The sequence below is a fragment of the Oryctolagus cuniculus genome, chromosome 12 (assembly GCF_051225735.1).
Source record: "Oryctolagus cuniculus isolate XC-2025 breed Fujian yellow rabbit chromosome 12, ASM5122573v1, whole genome shotgun sequence".
In the NCBI taxonomy this organism is placed as follows: Eukaryota; Metazoa; Chordata; class Mammalia; order Lagomorpha; family Leporidae; genus Oryctolagus; species Oryctolagus cuniculus.
The window spans coordinates 12,226,157-12,242,423 of record NC_142878.1 but is presented as its reverse complement, the minus strand read 5'-3'; the positions used below and the strand labels follow the sequence as shown (position 1 = coordinate 12,242,423).

The 16,267-nt window shown below is 56.3% G+C and overlaps 1 long non-coding RNA gene across 1 annotated transcript; it reads right to left on the bottom strand.

Annotated features, from left to right (window-relative positions):
* Positions 1 to 9,202: 9,202 nt before the first annotated feature.
* On the bottom strand, positions 9,203 to 13,969 carry LOC149122938 (uncharacterized). The gene is made up of 4 exons (XR_016218504.1): positions 13,810 to 13,969; positions 12,627 to 12,738; positions 11,063 to 11,259; positions 9,203 to 9,409 (listed from the first exon to the last, which is right to left on the bottom strand). It is a non-coding gene; the product is annotated as an uncharacterized LOC149122938 (long non-coding RNA).
* Between the last annotated feature and the right edge of the window lie 2,298 nt (positions 13,970 to 16,267).

Here is a 16,267-nt window from a genome sequence, read left to right as displayed (position 1 = left end):
ACGGTTGGTCCTTCAGTGACCACAGTGGGCATTGGCCTCTGCTGGCTGGGGGAGGCCAGGGCCGTGCCGAGCGACTCACACATGAACCTGGAGGTTTGGAGGGGTTTGCAAAGACGCTTCCAAGGAAGCCCGCGTGACTGCCTCACCTGTGCGGGTCCAGCAGCTGCTATGGCCACAGCCCGCTCCGCGGAGTCCTCGGTGCCCCCTGCTTTTGAGGTCGGCTCCGTGGCCAGTGGAGCTGGACTGACCGACAAGTCTTTGGTTTTCCTGCCAGGTTTGTCGAGGGGCTGACATTAGCTCCTGAGCCCTCCAGGTGTCCACAAGGAGCCCCACCTCGGGGGTGGGGGATGGATAGGGAGGCAGGGGCAGCTGGGAGGGGCAATGTGACAAATCACATTACCCTGAACCCAAGAGGGCGGGCCCTGGCAAAGCCAGCTGGGCACCCATCCTCAGGGAGAGCCGTCCTCGCCCCGGGGGCCTCTCCCCAGCAGGACCCTCTGCCAGGGGGCACTCCAGCATGAGTCAAAGGCGATCCAATAGAAAAAAATTGGTGTGACCTTGGGTGTGGCCCCAGAGTCTCAACTTCAGGGAGCTGAGCGGGACTCAAGGGAGGGACAAGAGGTTCCCTCCGCCCAGGACATTTCCAGTATCTCACTCCCCTGAAGGCCTGGATTTGAGCTAAAGCCAGGGCTGCCAGTTTCTGCCCTCCAGGGACACACAGGCCTGGCCAGACCCTGCCCCTGCCGGCTGGCTCCCGGACTGTGGGCCAATTATGAAAAACAAACACAGCCCCGTGGATCCTTTCGGTAAACAGCGCTCGCTCGCAAGGCAGGGCCCCGCCAGTCTGGTTATGAGAAAGATTTCAATTTAGCTTAGCTCTGTTCTAAGTGGTCGTAGGTCCACTTATCTTCTACAATCTTCCTCCCCCCTTTCCCCCAACTCCAGCTGAGATCTGAGACTTAGAAGTTCTCAGGGAAACCGAGATTGGATATATAAAGACCTGGAAGGTTTTTTTTTTTTTTTCTTTTTTATTAAGTAACCTTCCTTTAATGTCTGTTCATGGCCAGGCAGTCTGTGGTTTCACGTAGCAACGTCTGTTTAAACAGTGCACAAACTACCCCTCGGGCAATAGATAATTGCAGTGCTTAATTTTCCCATTTGATGAATAATGAAAGCTTTGCTCATTTTGTATGTGTGGGAAAGAGGCAACTTTAATATATTTGGGCTTGAAAGTGCCTTTTTGGTGTTGCCGGGCTGACGCACTGCCACGTATGGCCCCGGGTGTCTGGGCCGCGGTGACTGCACACCTTCGGAGGCAGAGCAAGCTTTCGGTGCCAAGCAGAAGCAGGGGTGTGGGAGGGAGGGATTCCCTGGCTGTCTTTTATGTGGTGTAGTGCACACACCTGGCAGAACACACATTTCTCCTGCAAACACCAGGTCAGCAGTGCGTGCCACAAATGAGCTCCATTTTTCATCAAAGGTCTCGCCACCTTCTGATGTCTGAGACCTGCCAGGAGGCTTTTCCCAAGCACGAGGAGAAAGTATTCCTGCCTGGGCTGCCTCCTGAGCATGTGGGGGATGGACCTGTTACCGGTGAATGGCAGGGTCCTTGTCTTCCGCGCAAGAAAGAATCCAGGCGTGAGACAGAGTAGCGGAAAGTAAAACAGCAAGGTTTATTAGGGCAGGGACATCCGTAAGGACAGATGGGCACCTCTCCATGCAGAGCCTGAGAGAGAGTGCCCAGCCGCCCAGACTGGGGGAGAGCGAGGTTACGCGGTTGAGTGGAGAGAGTACACCTGGGCAGGCCGGGGGGCGGCTCAGCAGTGAGGCAGAGGGCTGAGCGCGCAGTCTGGTTGAGGCTGGGGCAGGGCGGGGGGTGGGGGGGTTGTTAAGGAGATGGGTCTTTGTCTTCTCACATCTCCTGAAACAAAAGACTCTATGGATGTAAGTACTAAAAAACTCCTATCTGAGTTTTCCCCCTGAAGTTATCAGATGGGGGTGGGGGGGCTGGCTGGCTTCATCCTGGTTAGAGGAAGGATGGGCAGGACCCCCTGGAGGATCAGGATCTAGAGCAGGATATTTGAAATGCAGATATCAGGCAGAAGGGGCGGGGACCCCCATCTGGCAGGTGATCAGGTAGAAGGGAGGAGGCAGGGCAATATTGGGCTGTCCCTCAAGTGTTATCCGGGATGACTTTGAGATGCGTATGCTGGACATAGATGTCTCCTTAGGCCTTTGTCACACACACAAAAGCTCACATCTGACTTCCTACCTGACAGACAGGGCTCTCCGCAGGAGGTCACCTTGTTTGGCCTGGCTGTGAGTCTGCTGTGTGACACTGCAGAACCCACTGTCCCTCTCTGAGTCTCAGCTGCTTTACTTGTCCATAGATGACTAATCCTGCTCCCCTTCCTCCATTCCTCCCCACCCCCACTTCCTTCTTTCTTTTCTTTTTTTTTTTAATTTATTTTTCTTTCTTTTTTATTTTTAAAGATTTTATTTATTTATTTGAGAGGTAGAGTTACAGACGATGAGAGGGACTCAGAGAGAGAGCTCTTCCATCCGCCGGTTCACTCCCCAAATGGCCGCAATGGACGGAGCCGTGCCAATCTGAAGCCAGGAGCCAGGAGCTTCTTCTGGTCTCCCACACGGGTGCAGGGCCCAAGGACTTGGGTCGTCTTCTACTGCTTTCCCAGGCTGTGGCAGAGAGCTGGATTGGAAGAGGAGCAGCAGGGACTAGAATCACGCCCATATGGGTTGCTGGCACCACAGGCAGAGGGTTAACCCCCTGCTCCACAGTGCCGGCCCCTTTTTATTTATTTTTAAAGATCGATTGACTTGAAAGGCAGAGTTAGAGGGAGAGAGAGAGATATCTTCCATCTGCTGGTTCCACCCCCGCCTCCCAAAAGGGCCTCAACAGCCATATCTGGGCCTGTTCAAAGCCAGGAGCCGGGCCCTCACCCAGGTCTCCCACGTGGGTGCCAGGGCCCAAGCTCCTGGGTCGTCTTCTGCACGTTAGCAGAGCTGGGTCAGAAGTGGAGCAGCCAGGACTCGAGCCGGTGCTCATAAGGAATACCAGCATCAAGGCAGCGGCCCAACCGCTGTGCCACAGCGCTGGCTCCTCGTTCCCTTTTCTGGTGCGGGAATTTTCCGTTGGTAACACACCCAAAGGCGGAGAGATGAGTAAAGTGAGCCCTCACGCACCCCTCAGCGGGTTCAGCAGTTACCAGCCTAGAACCAGTCTGGTTCCTTCTATGCCTTTGCCCACTCTGCCCCCAGTTTAATCAGAAGTGAATCTCAGACATCTGTAGTTTCACCCGTCCATGTTCTAGAAGTGTTTGGCTTGCCTGTTGCTGTCATCTCATGGCCTGGGATAGCAATCGCTCATTACTCGTGGTTCCGTGGGCTGACAGTGTGGGCTGGGATCAGCTGGATGGTTCTTCTGCCGGGTTTGTCATGCCAGTCAGCTGGTGACTTGACTGGGGCTGGACTGCCTTTATGACCTCTCTCATGTGTCTGGCAGCCGGACTAGGGGACTCGGCTCTCCACACAAGCTGTGCACCAGGCCAGCTGGGGCTTGTTCCCATAGTGGCAGTGTTCCAAGAGTTCCCAGCTTCTGCCTGCATCCCGACTGCTAGCGTCTCATTAGGCAAAACAAGGCATGCAGCCAGCTCCAGGGTTATCGTGGGGGGAGGGTGTGTATGAGGTCCCTGGGGGCCATCCCTGCAATACACGGACGAGGAGCACACGTTTGTAAGACATAAAGACACCCCCCCCCTTTTAAAATTATTTTACTTGTTCGAAAGAGAGAGATCTCCCATCTGCTAGTTCACTCCCTGAATGACCACAACAACCAGGGCTGGGCAAGGCCAAAGTCAGGAGCTGGGAACCTAGTCCAGGTCTCCCACATGGCTGGCAAGGACCCAAGCACTTGAGCCATCCCCTGCAGCTTCCCAGAGTGTGCGTCGGCAGGAAGCTGGAATTGGGAGTGGAGGCAAGATTGAGCCCCAGGCACCCCCATACAGGAGGCAGGCATCCCAAGCAGTGCCTTAACTGATATTCCAAACACCCACCCCATGCCCCCCACCCTCAGCCTTGCTCTTTTGAACATAGTCACAGTTCCAGGATCACAGCCTAGCACACTAATTATGAATCTTTAGGGTTGACAATACCCATTCAGCATTTAGATTTCCCCAATTGTCACCTGCATGTTTCTGTTTTTGTTACTTCTTAGAGTTGGTTTCTTTGAATCTAGGTCTATATAAGCCCACACCTTGCATTTGGCCAAGTCTTTTAGGTCTCTAAAGCTATAGATGCCTGTTCATTTGTATTCTCTCCCTCTCCCTCCCCGTCTTTCTCTCCCTCTCCCCCTCCCCCTCCCTCCCTCTCCCCCTCCCTCCCTCTCCCTCCCTCTCCCTCCCCCCTCCCTCTCTCCCCCTCCCCCTCCCCCTCTTTCACTACAATACTTTATTGGAGAACCTGGGAGTTTCCCTGAAGAACTCCCAGCCCCTGGATTGTGGGGTTCGTATCTCGCTGGTGCTGTGAATGTGTCCGCTGTGCTAACGCACCTCAGTAGTGCGATGTGCCCGGCACAGCAGATTCCCAGGTGGGTTTGGAAGTGTCTCGTGGATGATGCTCTGCATTTGCACCAGCAGATACCTGACGTCTGGTGGGATCTCTTTCAGTGATGTTGAGATGCTCCGAGATGTCTAGTACATTTTCTGCTGTTTTTACAGAACACCTGAGCCTGGAAAATCGACATAAAATGTATTTTAAAAGATTTATTTATTTTATTTTTTAAAGAATTATTTTGTTTGAAAGTGTGGGGAGCAACTCGGACTAGACTGTTACTGGAATTAAGACTTATTCTATACATCTGCTCTCCCACAATATGGTGCTGGGAGAGGAGGAAACAGCTTCTACACAGCTGCCTCCAGTTCAACCAATAAACAGCAGGACCTGCTCCTGATTGGAGGAGAGCAGCGTACTCGGCGTGTGGGCAGCAGAGTTGGGATTGGTGGAAGAGGACTATAAAGGAGGAGAGAGACAACATGCACCAGGAACATCTATCTGAAGGAACACCTGAGCAGCCCCCGAGAGAGCCGGCCGGCGGTATGCCGCTCCCCCGCGGAAGTGGGGAAGGTGGCTAGGGGGAACCGCCCTTCCACGGAGGTGGAAGGGTCGGTAGCCAACCCGGGAAGAACCAGCAGCAAACCCGGGAAGGGCCGAGCAGACAAAAGAACAGCGCAGGGTCCTGTGTCGTTCCTCCACGAAGAGGGGGAGCGGCATAATGGTGCCGTGACTCGGATAGGAAGCCTAGGAGGCATAATGGTGCCGTGACTCGGATATGAAGCCTAGGCAGGGTTTAGTGTCGTTCCTCCATGAAGAGGGGGAGCGACATGAAAGAGTTACAGAGGGGCCGGCGCCATGGCTCACTAGGCTAATCCTCCGCCTTGCAGTGCCGGCACACCGGGTTCTAGTCCCAGTCGGGGCGCCGGATTCTGTCCTGGTTGCCCCTCTTCCAGGCCAGCTCTCTGCTGTGGCCAGGGAGTGCAGTGGAGGATGGCCCAAGTGCTTGGGCCTTGCACCCCATGGGAGACCAGGATAAGTACCTGGCTCCTGCCATTGGATCAGCGCGGTGCGCCGGCCGCAGTGCACCGGCCGCAGCACGCCAGCCGCGGCGGCCATTGGAGGGTGAACCAACGGCAAAAGAAGACCTTTCTCTCTGTCTCTCTCTCTCTCTCTCACTGTCCACTCTGCCTGTCAAAAATAAATAAATAGAAATAAAAATAGAAAAAAAGAAAAAAAAAGAAAGAGTTACAGAGAAAGGCAGAGCCAGAGAGAGAGAGAGAAAGGTCTTCCATCCGCTGGTTCACTCCCCAAAGGACTGCAACAACTAGGGCTGAGCTGATCTGAACGCAGGAGCTTCTTCTGGGTCTTCCACATGGGTGCAGGGGCCCAAGGACTTGGGCCATCTTCTATTGCTTTCCCAGGCCATAGCAGAGAGCTGGATTGGAAGCAGAGCAGCCGGGACTCGAACCAGTGCCCATATGGGATGCTGGTGCTGCAGACCAGAGGTTTAACCTGCTGCATCACAGCGCCGGCCCCAATTTATTTATTTTGAAGACAGAGAGAGAGAGGGAGGGAGAGAGAGAGAGGGAGAGAGAGAGAGATAGAGAGAGAGAGATCTTCCATCTGCAGGTTCACTCCCCAAATGGCCACAATGGCTGCAGCTGGGTCAGTTGGAAGCCAGGAGCCAGGAGCTTCTACTAGAACTTGTCCCATCTGCTGTTGCTTTCCCAGATGCATTAGCAGGGAGCTGGATCGGAAATGGAGCAGCTGGGACTTGAACCAGTGTCCCAGCTGGGACTTGAACCAGTGCCCATATGGGATGCCGGCACTGCAGGCGGTGGCTTTACCTGCTCCGCCACAACGCCAGCCTCTAAAACCAGATTTCTTACAATTCTGGAGGCTGAAAAGTCTAAGGGCATAGTGCTGGCATGTGGCGAGAGTCTTCTTGCCACACTGGAACACAGAAGGGGACCTGGCATGGTGGGACAGAGTAAGCTACCAGCTCAGGTCTTTCTTGCTTGTCTTATATAACCACTCATCATGGGGACCCCCAGGCCCACCCTGGCCATGATTTCACCGAACCCTAACTGCCTCCCAAAGGCCCACCTCCAAACACCATAAACATTTGCATTTAGGAGCTTAGTTTCCAGCACATGAACTTTTGGGACACAAGCTGAAACCACAGCACACAGGTTTAGGTATTTGCAGCCTTAACTGTCAGCTTTTTATTCAGTGGTTTTAGTCATTGACCATTTTGGCCTTAGCCATCATTTCACTAGGGGCTGCAATAGTAGAGACTTTCACTCCCCTGCACTAATTAGCTCATCACCCTGGGTACAGTTCACACAGAAGAAACGAGGGGAGAAGGGAAAGGAAGGGAGGAGAAGGGGGGAGGGGCCAGGAGGGGAGGGAAGAGGAGGGGAGGGGTGGGGAGGGGCCAGGAGGGGAGGGGAGAGGAGGGGAGGGGTGGGGAGGGGCCAGGAGGGGAGGGAAGAGGAGGGGAGGGGTGGGGAGGGCTGGGGAGAGGAGGGGAGGGGAGGGGTGGAAAGAGAAGGGGGGGAGGAGCCAGGAGGGGAGAGGAGGGGTGGGAAGAAGAGGGAAGGAGTGGGGAGGGGCCAGGAGGGGAGAGAAGAGGAGGGGAGGGGTGGGGAGGGCTGGGGAGAGGAGGGGAGGGGTGGAAAGAGGAGTGGGGGAGGAGCCAGGAGGGGAGAGGAGGGGTGGGAAGAGCAGGGGAGGGGTAGGGAGAGCCAGCTCTTATCCTTTAAGTACCACTTCCCAGGCTTCTCCAAAAGTGATCAATTACATTTGTTTTGTTTGGGAATTATGAATTTGTGTTTGACTTTTCATAAATGAAATGCTTCAGATCATTGTGAGTTTTATTTTGGCCGCAACTTTCTGGTGTTCAAAGTCTCCCGTCTCAGGCCAGCGAGGCTGGTGGAGCTGGTCCTGAATCCTTTTTGCACACTCCCAGAAGTCTCTGCTCCTCCCTTGCTGTCTGTTTCCTGCCCTTTGCCAGGCGCGAGGCATTTCCCTGAGCGTTGGGGCTCCTTCCAGTGGGAAAGGCAGTTTGCACACCACAGTCTGGGCTGTGGTAGCGGGGCCGGGACAGGGAGCGGGGGAGCTCATTGACACCAAATGGGCCATTGTTCTCCACCCTGGAGAGCAACAGTTTTAGAACCAACAGAGTAATAACTTGGCGACGTGGACCTGAGTGTCGTAGTGGCACTGACAATGGGATTACTGGAGAGAGTCTACGATTTGTTTTTGTTGTGCAGTGCCTTTTGTCCTTAGGATAAAAAGGGGACACAGCACCCAATTACTGTGTTGAAAGGGCCTTGAAACAATTCCTCTCTTTTGGTTAAACGACCCACTCAATACATGGATTTATTTCTTGCACTTGCTTTTAGCTTTTTTAATTGCTTTCTTTCCCCTTTGGCTTGATTTTATTTTACAGTTGTTCAAAATGTTCGCATGACCCTAAAGGCAAAGCTGCAGGGCGAGAGAGTGAGGCGGAGACTGTGTCGTCCACCCACCCCGTCTCCTTTTCTCACTTGCAGCTCAACCCAGCCCTTCCTTATCAGTCCAGGGCAGTCTTCCTCCTCTTTGCACATGCCCGGTGCTGTCATGCAGATTTCCAGGGTTAGAACAGGAGTGTTCAAGCCACACGCTGTTATCACAGGCAGAGAAGCACAAACAAGGGGCCAGCATTGTGGTGCAGCGGGTTGGGCCACCTCCTGCAACGCTAGTGTCCCATATGGGCACCAGTTGGAGTCCTGGCTGCTCCACTTCTGATCCAGCTCCCTGCTAACATGCCTGGGAAAGCAGTAGAAGATGGCCCAAGTGCTGGGGCCCCTGCTACCCATATGAGAAACCCAGAATGGAGTTCCAGGCTCCTGGCTTCAGCCTTGCCCAAGCCTAGCCCAGCCCTGGCTGTTGCAGCCATTTGGGGAGTGAACCAGTAGATGGAAAGACAGACAGACAGACAGACAGACAGAGAGGGAGAGAGAGAGAGAGAGAGAGAGAGAGAGAGAGAGAGGTCTTCTACCCAATGGTTTACTCCCCCAGATGGCCGCAACGGCCGTAGCTGCGCCAATCTGAAGCCAGGAGCCAGGAGCTTCTTCTGGTCTCCCACGTAGGTGCAGGGACCCAAGGACTTGGGCCATCTCCCACTGCATTCCCAGGCCATAGCAGAGAGCTGGGTTGGAAGAAGAGCAGCTGGGACTAGAACCAGTGCCCATATGGGATGCCGGCGCTTCAGGCCAGGGTGTTAACCCACTGCGCCACAGAGCCGGCCCCTCATACAGCACTTTTAAAGAACCAAGTCACAAGTTAGTGGTACTCAAACTGGAAACTCCATCCAACAGCGGCGCTGCCTGGGAGGTGGGCTGGTAGGAGGTCCTTAGGGCTCTGGGGGCGTGTCCTAGGACAGGAGCTCTGGGGAGAGCTGTGTGTAACAGTTGGGCCAGCAGCTCTCTCTTCTTGCTGGCTCACCATATGAGCCTTTCCCTGCCTGTACCCCAGGCTCCCCCATGACCACCCTCATCAGAGACCAAACCAGTGAGGCCCCCAGGTCTTAGACTTGAACCTCCAACTGTGAGATAAATAAACCTTCTCTTTCTCTTTTTAAAAGGTTTATTTTATTTATTTGAAAGGCAGAATTACAGAGAGAGGGAAAAGTCTTCCATCTTCTGGTTCACTCCCCAAATGGCCACAACTCTCGGGGCTGGACCAGGCCAAAGCCAGGAGCCCAGAACTCCTTCAAGGTCTCCCATGTGGGTGCAGGGGTCCAAGCACTTGGGCCATCTTCTGCTGCCTTCCCAGGTGCATTCGCAGGGAGCTGGACCAGAAGCAGAGCAGCTGGGATTAGAACCAGTGCTCCAATATGAGATGCCGGCGTTGCAGGCGTTACCTGATGCACCACTACACCTGCCCAACCTTTTCTCCTTATAGTTTCCTTGGATGTTTTGTTGTAGTGACAGCAAGGCCACTAACACAGCACCTCAGGGGCGGCCTTTGTGTCCCCTGCTCCTAGAGGGACCTCTTGGCCCCCGGGGGCTGCAGAGCCCCTGGCCCACCAGGTCCCTGAGTCTGCTGGTCCCGCATCCGTTTGGTGGGGGGCTGGGTGGAGGTGGGCACGAGAGAGTGCTCTGTCCCCGCCTGTGCTTGCAGAGGCCTGGAGTCCCAGGCTGGGGGAAGGGAGGGGTTGTGTCTTCCTAACATCTGCGCCGGCACTCAGGACACAGACTCCCTGGCATGACGCCTCTGTGTGCTGCGACACATGGCAGGGCGTCTGTGTGGGCGCCGGGGGCCTTGCAGAGAGCTGCTTCCTGGCCCCAGCTGCCACCTGTCTGCCCTGTGCCCGTCCAGCTGCATGGCGGTACAGAGGGCGCTGTCAGGGGGCGGGGCCAGCGGCTGGCAAGGAGGCGTGGCGGCAGCCGCCAGCAGGAAGGTGGGGAGGTTGCACTTTACCGGCTGTTGCGAGGAGTGGCGCCCAGCGTGCCCGCTGTGCTACAGCAGGGCCCTCAGCTGAGCTGGGCCTTGCTTTTCTTATCTACACAGTGGGAATAACTACAGCATTACTGCAAGGTGTGCACGAATGAATATATGCGAAGGGTTAAGCCGTTTTTACATGGTAAACTTGAAGTTAGTGCTGGTGGGAAGAGGCAGCTCCCGCTGGGAGCCCCACACTTCTCAAGGGCAGCAGGGCTCCTGTCACTCTCTCCCAGCTGTGCTGGAGCAACGCACACACGTCGGTGGGAAGAAGGCACCTGCCCCTGGACTCGCGTGGCCGACGGCCAGCTTGGGGTGTCAATTCTGACCCAACACTAGCCTCACAGGTCAAAGGGCATTATGGACAGTGAGAGAAACCAGGAGAGGAGTCATGCACATCTCCCAGCCAGCCTTCCAGAAGGTTCTGCCCCATGCCAGTGAGGAGCCACTGGGAGGTCAGTGTGGCATCAGTCACTGGTATTTCTGGTCTACTCATGCAGCAGGTGCAGCCATCCCTGGTGGGTGGGTCTGATGACCTGTCACCCACCCCCAGAGTGGCAGGTGGAGTAGGCGGCACTGCGGTCAGGAGCTGTCTGGGACCTCCAGAAGCTTGGTGGGGACCAGACGTGTGCAGGTGGGGGCCTGGGAAGGGGCTGGGAAGACAGCCTGGAGTAGGGGGAGCCGGAGGCTGAGAGGGGCCAGGCTGGAGCTGGGTGCAAGTCCAGGGCAATGGGGAAGGAGGACCACACCCCCTCCGCCCCCACTCCTTGAGTCACTGACCACCACCAGCAACTGGGAGCCCCCAGCCTCCTCAGTGCTCGGACCCTCAGGAGACACAACAGCCCCAGTCCCCAAGGAGAAGGGACCTCAGGTGGCCAAGACAAAGCAGCAGTAGGGGCTGAGAGGTTGAGACCTGTTCCCTGGCCGGGCTGGTGATGAGATAGCAGGTGCAGCGACTGCTCCTGGACAGACACCGAGGCCCAGCACCCACGGAGCCCACCTGGCCGGGCCGAGCCAGGGCCCCTGTGACTCCCACTCCTCCTGGCAGCAACTCCTCCCAGCAGGTTCTGCGCGCAAGTCTCTCCAGGGGAGATTCTGGCTCCTTCCTTGAGGCGAGAAGCCCCCAGGGCTGACTTGCTGAGAGACTTGTCGAAAAGTGGCTGACGGACCCCACCTGCTGGTGAGCACAGTCCCCACCTGCAGAGACAGAGGGGAGGCCCTGAGACCAGCAGGGGGCACCAGCTGCTCTGACAGCTGGACCTGGAGCCCGGGCAGGGCTGCCCAGCCCCTCGCCCAGTGCTCTGCGGGGCCTTGTTCCCCGCCCCGCCCCGACCTTAAATCCCTTTGTTTCACAACACACACACACACACACACACACACACACAACGCCAGCTGCTCAGTTTGAACTGCTGGTGGGTTTCCAGCTTCCCTAGTGGAAAGGAATCTTCCAGAAGCCTCGATCTTGTGCTTTGCTTCTGGATACACGGGGACGAGGGAGGCATGCTGGGAAGAGGTCTCAGGACAGGGCGCCCTGGCTCCGTGCCCAGCCACGGGGGGGGGGGGGGCAGGGAGACCGGGGTCTTGGCAAGCGAGTGTGAGCCCTCACCCCGTTTTGCCCAGGGCCAGGAGCCCAGGAAGTAGCTTCTCTTCACTCCCGCTCAGGGGGTCCCAGGCCACATCCCCCACAACAATGTGACACTGGGATGGCATTAGTGTGAAGGTGTGAGGGGCCAGAAAGGAAGCCCCCACCTAGAATTCAAGCTTGTATCCACACTCGTTCTCTATCAGGGTCAGGGGTCAGAGTTCAGAGGGCAAACACCTCCTGTACATTTCTCCGAAGGCAGAGGCTGGGATGGGGAGGCTGAGGCTGGTGCTCCCAGCTGCCCCCCACCCCCAACCCCTGGTCTCCAGGCCCCTCACTTGGCTTGGAGTCACTTAAGAGAGGCTTCCGGGTGAAGCCGAGCTCAGAGCGAGGACATGGGGTTCCGCCTCTGGGGACTTGGACCCCTCCCCACACACACCCCTGGGGAGGCTGGTGGGGTGCGGTGCGTGCCCGGAGTTGCTGCCTGGGGACCCTGGGCAGGGTAACCTTGTGGTTTTGCTTTGCTGGAAACGTGCTGCTGAGGGCCAGAGCGAAGGGCCTGGCCAGCAGTCGGGTTCTAGAAGGAAGAATGGAGCAGCGGGTAGGGCGGCAGGAAGGCAGAGGAGAGCTCTGGGAATGACAGGGGGCCCCTCGGGGGTCTCCAGGACGCATGGCTGGGATGTGACACAGCCTCAGTGTCCCCCCACTGGGAACAGGAACATGCCCCCTTTTCTCAGAGTTCTCAGGGGGAGTCGGAGTGTGGACCATCTGGGCAAATGTGACAAAGCAAAAGGAAAAAGAAAAAAAAGGACCAAGCGTTTGGCACAATGGTTAAGTCAGTGCTTGGGGCGCCTGCGCCCCACGTTGAGGAGCTGGAGTGAGTGCAGCCTGTCCTGCTTCCAGGGATAGGCCAGCTCCCGGCTCGCGCACACCCTGGCAGGCAGTAGGCTGCGGCTCAAGCATGTGGGTCCCTGACGCCCACCTGGAAGACCCGGATGGAGTTCCCAGCTCCTGACTGCAGCCCTGGCTGTTGGAGACGTTCGGGGAGTGAAGCAGCGGATAGAAGATCTTCCTCCGTCTGTCTGTCTCTCTGCCTTTCAAATAAAAATGAAAATAAACAAACAGTCAAAGGCACTGAGAAGGCTCAACAGGGCACAGAATGGGCCCTGCAGGCACCTCACACCAGCCAGGGGCCCCTTGAATACAGGTGCGGGAGGAACGCTCTGTGGGCTGGGGAAGCACCCGCAGTGAGCAGGTGCGCGTGGCAATCTGGGTCAGGCCCAGCAGAGGCCTCTGCTGCAGGCCCATGAAAGGGTGGGGGCAGCGGCAGTAACTAACAGCCCCGAGTTCTGGGAGTTTCACTCCAGCCACAGGCTCCCCCGGATGCCCAGGCAGGAAGACGCTTCTCTGAGCCTGCGGGCGGGGGGGGGGGGGGTCCTTCCCTGGCTCCCTTTTCAAAGGCAGGCCAGTTTTCACTACCTTGATGAAGAGCTGTTTCTGCAGATGGGAGAATTCACAGGCTCACTCCAGCCTGGGGCAAGGCAGGCTCTTAGGAGCAGAGCAGGCAGGAGAGGGGGGCGGGGGGCAGTGGAGGGCTGGGCCCACTCTGGAGGGTGACAGGCCTCTGGGCAAGGCTGGGTGGGGGTGTGTAGTAGGGAGCTGGTTATCAAGTTGTGTGTGTGTGTGTGTGGGGTCATTGCAGGGGTGAAGCTGTTGAGGGGTAGGAGGCAGGGAGGGCTGGCCTCAGTGGAAGTAGAGGAGGGAGGCTGGCTGATGGCGGGACAGGCGGGGGCAGTGGGTGTCCCGAGTCCTCCACGGTCTTCACAAACTGCAATGCAAATCGACTGCTGGGAGACGGTGGGGACAGGGCCCTGGGAACTCAAAGGCAGAAGGAAAGAGGGGTAGGGAGGGAAGGCAGGTGTGCCAGGGAAAGCCGTAGGGCTCGGGCCAGCGAGCACCTGGAGAAACTCAGGGTTCAGTCACCCTGGGGGACGTGCATCCAAATTCATTAACTCACCCCACAAACACTCAGTGATTGCCTGGGCCAGGGAGGAAGGGGAGGAAGGGAGGCAGGAAGGGATGAGGGGGGAAGGAGAGGAGGGGCAGAGGGGAGGGGCTCCCCTAGTCCTGCCCCTGCTGAGTGCCAAGAGCCAGGCGACGCTTACATCACAGCCCCTGGTGACATCGAAGCTGCCTGGGACTCCCATTCACAGGTCGAAAACAGACTTGGAGATTCCCGGAAACTGCCCGCAGTCACGCAGCCAAGCCGGGGTCCGGTGCATGATCTACGGCTCCCTGCTGCTCACGCAAAGCTATCTAGCTTGGGTAAATATTTCCCAACCAACACTACTCTACAAATTCAAAGTGAGAACTATTTTAAAAATCAGCCTTCTGATATTCAGTTGATTTAAAAATAGAAAACCCCATAGCTTCCCCTGGAGATTCACTCTCCCCTTGAACTCTCAAAAAAAAAAAAAAAAAATCCTGAAAATTGGGAAATTTCCCTAATGTGGGAAGAGGAGGTTCCTGCCATTACTAAAAATGGCCACGCGGCGGCGCCATTGAGCCCGGGTCAGCGTCATCGCAGCTTGCTGGCTGCCCGCAGGCTGGGGTCCGACCTGGTGCCTGGGGGCTGCCCTCCCCGGGACTGCGGAGGGCCCACCCCTAGCTCCGCCACCACCCTCTCGGCCCGACATCCGGACCACGTGTCTAAATGTGTAGAAGCTATCAGTCAGGCTAATATGTACAAAATTGCAGTTTTTATGTGACTAAAACTTGGCAAAACATCACAGATGGCTGCATTTAATGATGGTGTATGTCCGGGTGCGCCAGGAACGGGTTGGCATTGTTTCCCCGAGTAATAAAGTCTTTATTCACAGACGTGTTTATCCCGTAACATTTATGTTTCGTGCCTTCATTTCATCAAAATCACTAATTATGTTGATATACTAAAATTTTCACAGATTTATGTTCAAATGATGAGAAACAAATTAGATAACTTCCCTTAAGCCAAAATAGTTTTTTTTAAAAGATGGATTTATTTATTTGAAAGGCAAAATTAGAGAGAGAGAGAGAGAATCTTCCATGCATTGTTTCATTTCCCAAATGGCCCCAGTGACCTGGGGCTGAGCCTGGTTGAAGCCAGGAGCCAGGAGCTTCTTCCAGGTCTCCCACATGGGTGCAGGGGCCCAAGCACTGGGGCCATCGTCCGCTGCTTTCCCAGGTGCATTAGCAGGGAGCTGGATCAGAAGAGGAGCAGCCAGGACTCTGGAGCCCATATGGGATGCCGGCACTGCTGGCAGCAGTTTAACCTGCTGTGCCCCAGCATCGGCCCCGTCTTGGTTTGGTTTTGTTGGTAATTCACTTCCGTTTGGAGAAGCACCTCGCCACTGGAATTATCACTCAGATCTTCCAGCAGGACCCAGATTTGGAAGTGGTCGTCGATTGTACAAATCGTGATCAAATCCTGCAGTGGGTCCCTATGAGATTTCCCTACAGCGGAAAACACACAAAACACTTATTTTAATACTTCCTTGCATAGTGAAGATTTTCATCAGCTACGTAACGGTGTTCACCTGTTTTCGCTGTTTTTAGCCAAGTGCACAGGCGGAGGCTCGAGTGGGGTGTCTGTCCTCCAGACTCCAGGCCTCAGGGTGCTGACCTGTCTGCTTTTTTCCTCCTGTTTTGCTCACAGGGTGGGCGGTGTTCTTGTGCACTAGGTCCATTTGTGTGTGTGTGTGTGTGATGTTAGCATCAGTGGGAGTGCTTCTTTCTTCTTTCCCTGTATTCTTCCCCTGCACTGCAAAGATATCCCCAGCTCCGGGATTGCCACAACCCAGGTCACGGAGCAGGATTCCAAGACGGCCTCGGGATTCCCACTCTGCCGCAGAAACTCCCACGCCTCCCCCGTGGGTGTGCAGAACGTCAAGAAGAGTCCGATGCCACTCCAGGATCAGCCACGACCCCGTTGCCTTTGAGTGCATCAGGAGGGAGACGGCCCAGGCTATCCTCAGGGGGCCGGGGCCGACCCAGCTGCAGGAGCCTTCAGGAGTAAGGGAGACAGCAGCCATCCCAGGGCTGGAAGGCAGCAAAGCAATGGTGCCCAGGGGTCCGCGTGGCCCGGGGTCCACGTGGCGAGGAGCTAGGGCAGCTGGAGAAGCTGACAAGTCCATGTGGCCTACAGCTTCCGAGAGAGTGGGGTCCCCAGCCTTGCACCTCCAAGAGTGAGCTGAACTTTGCCAACAGCCTGAGCAAGCTTGGAGGAGGCGGTGAGGGTGAGGAGGGAGCTGCAGGTGCACCTCGGCAGCACCGGGGCCCCAGCCCACAGCAGCTCTGGGTGATGCTCTTGGGTGGTCGTGAGCCACTGCTCCGGCTTGGATGTGGTTTGCTCCCCAGAGGTCCGTGTGCTGGGAGCTTGGTCTCCAGAGTGGAGGTGTTGGGGAGGTGGAGCCTTCCCGGGTGGCATACGGTGGGAGAGCATCAGGTCACCGAGTTTCTGCCCCCATGGATGGACCAATGAGTTCATTCAAGTCTTGCAGCACCAGACTACTTCCCACAAGATGGCCTGTTACAAGCGAGCCTGGTCCCTGCCTGACCCTCCCTTCTGCAAGGGTTGCCTGTCAC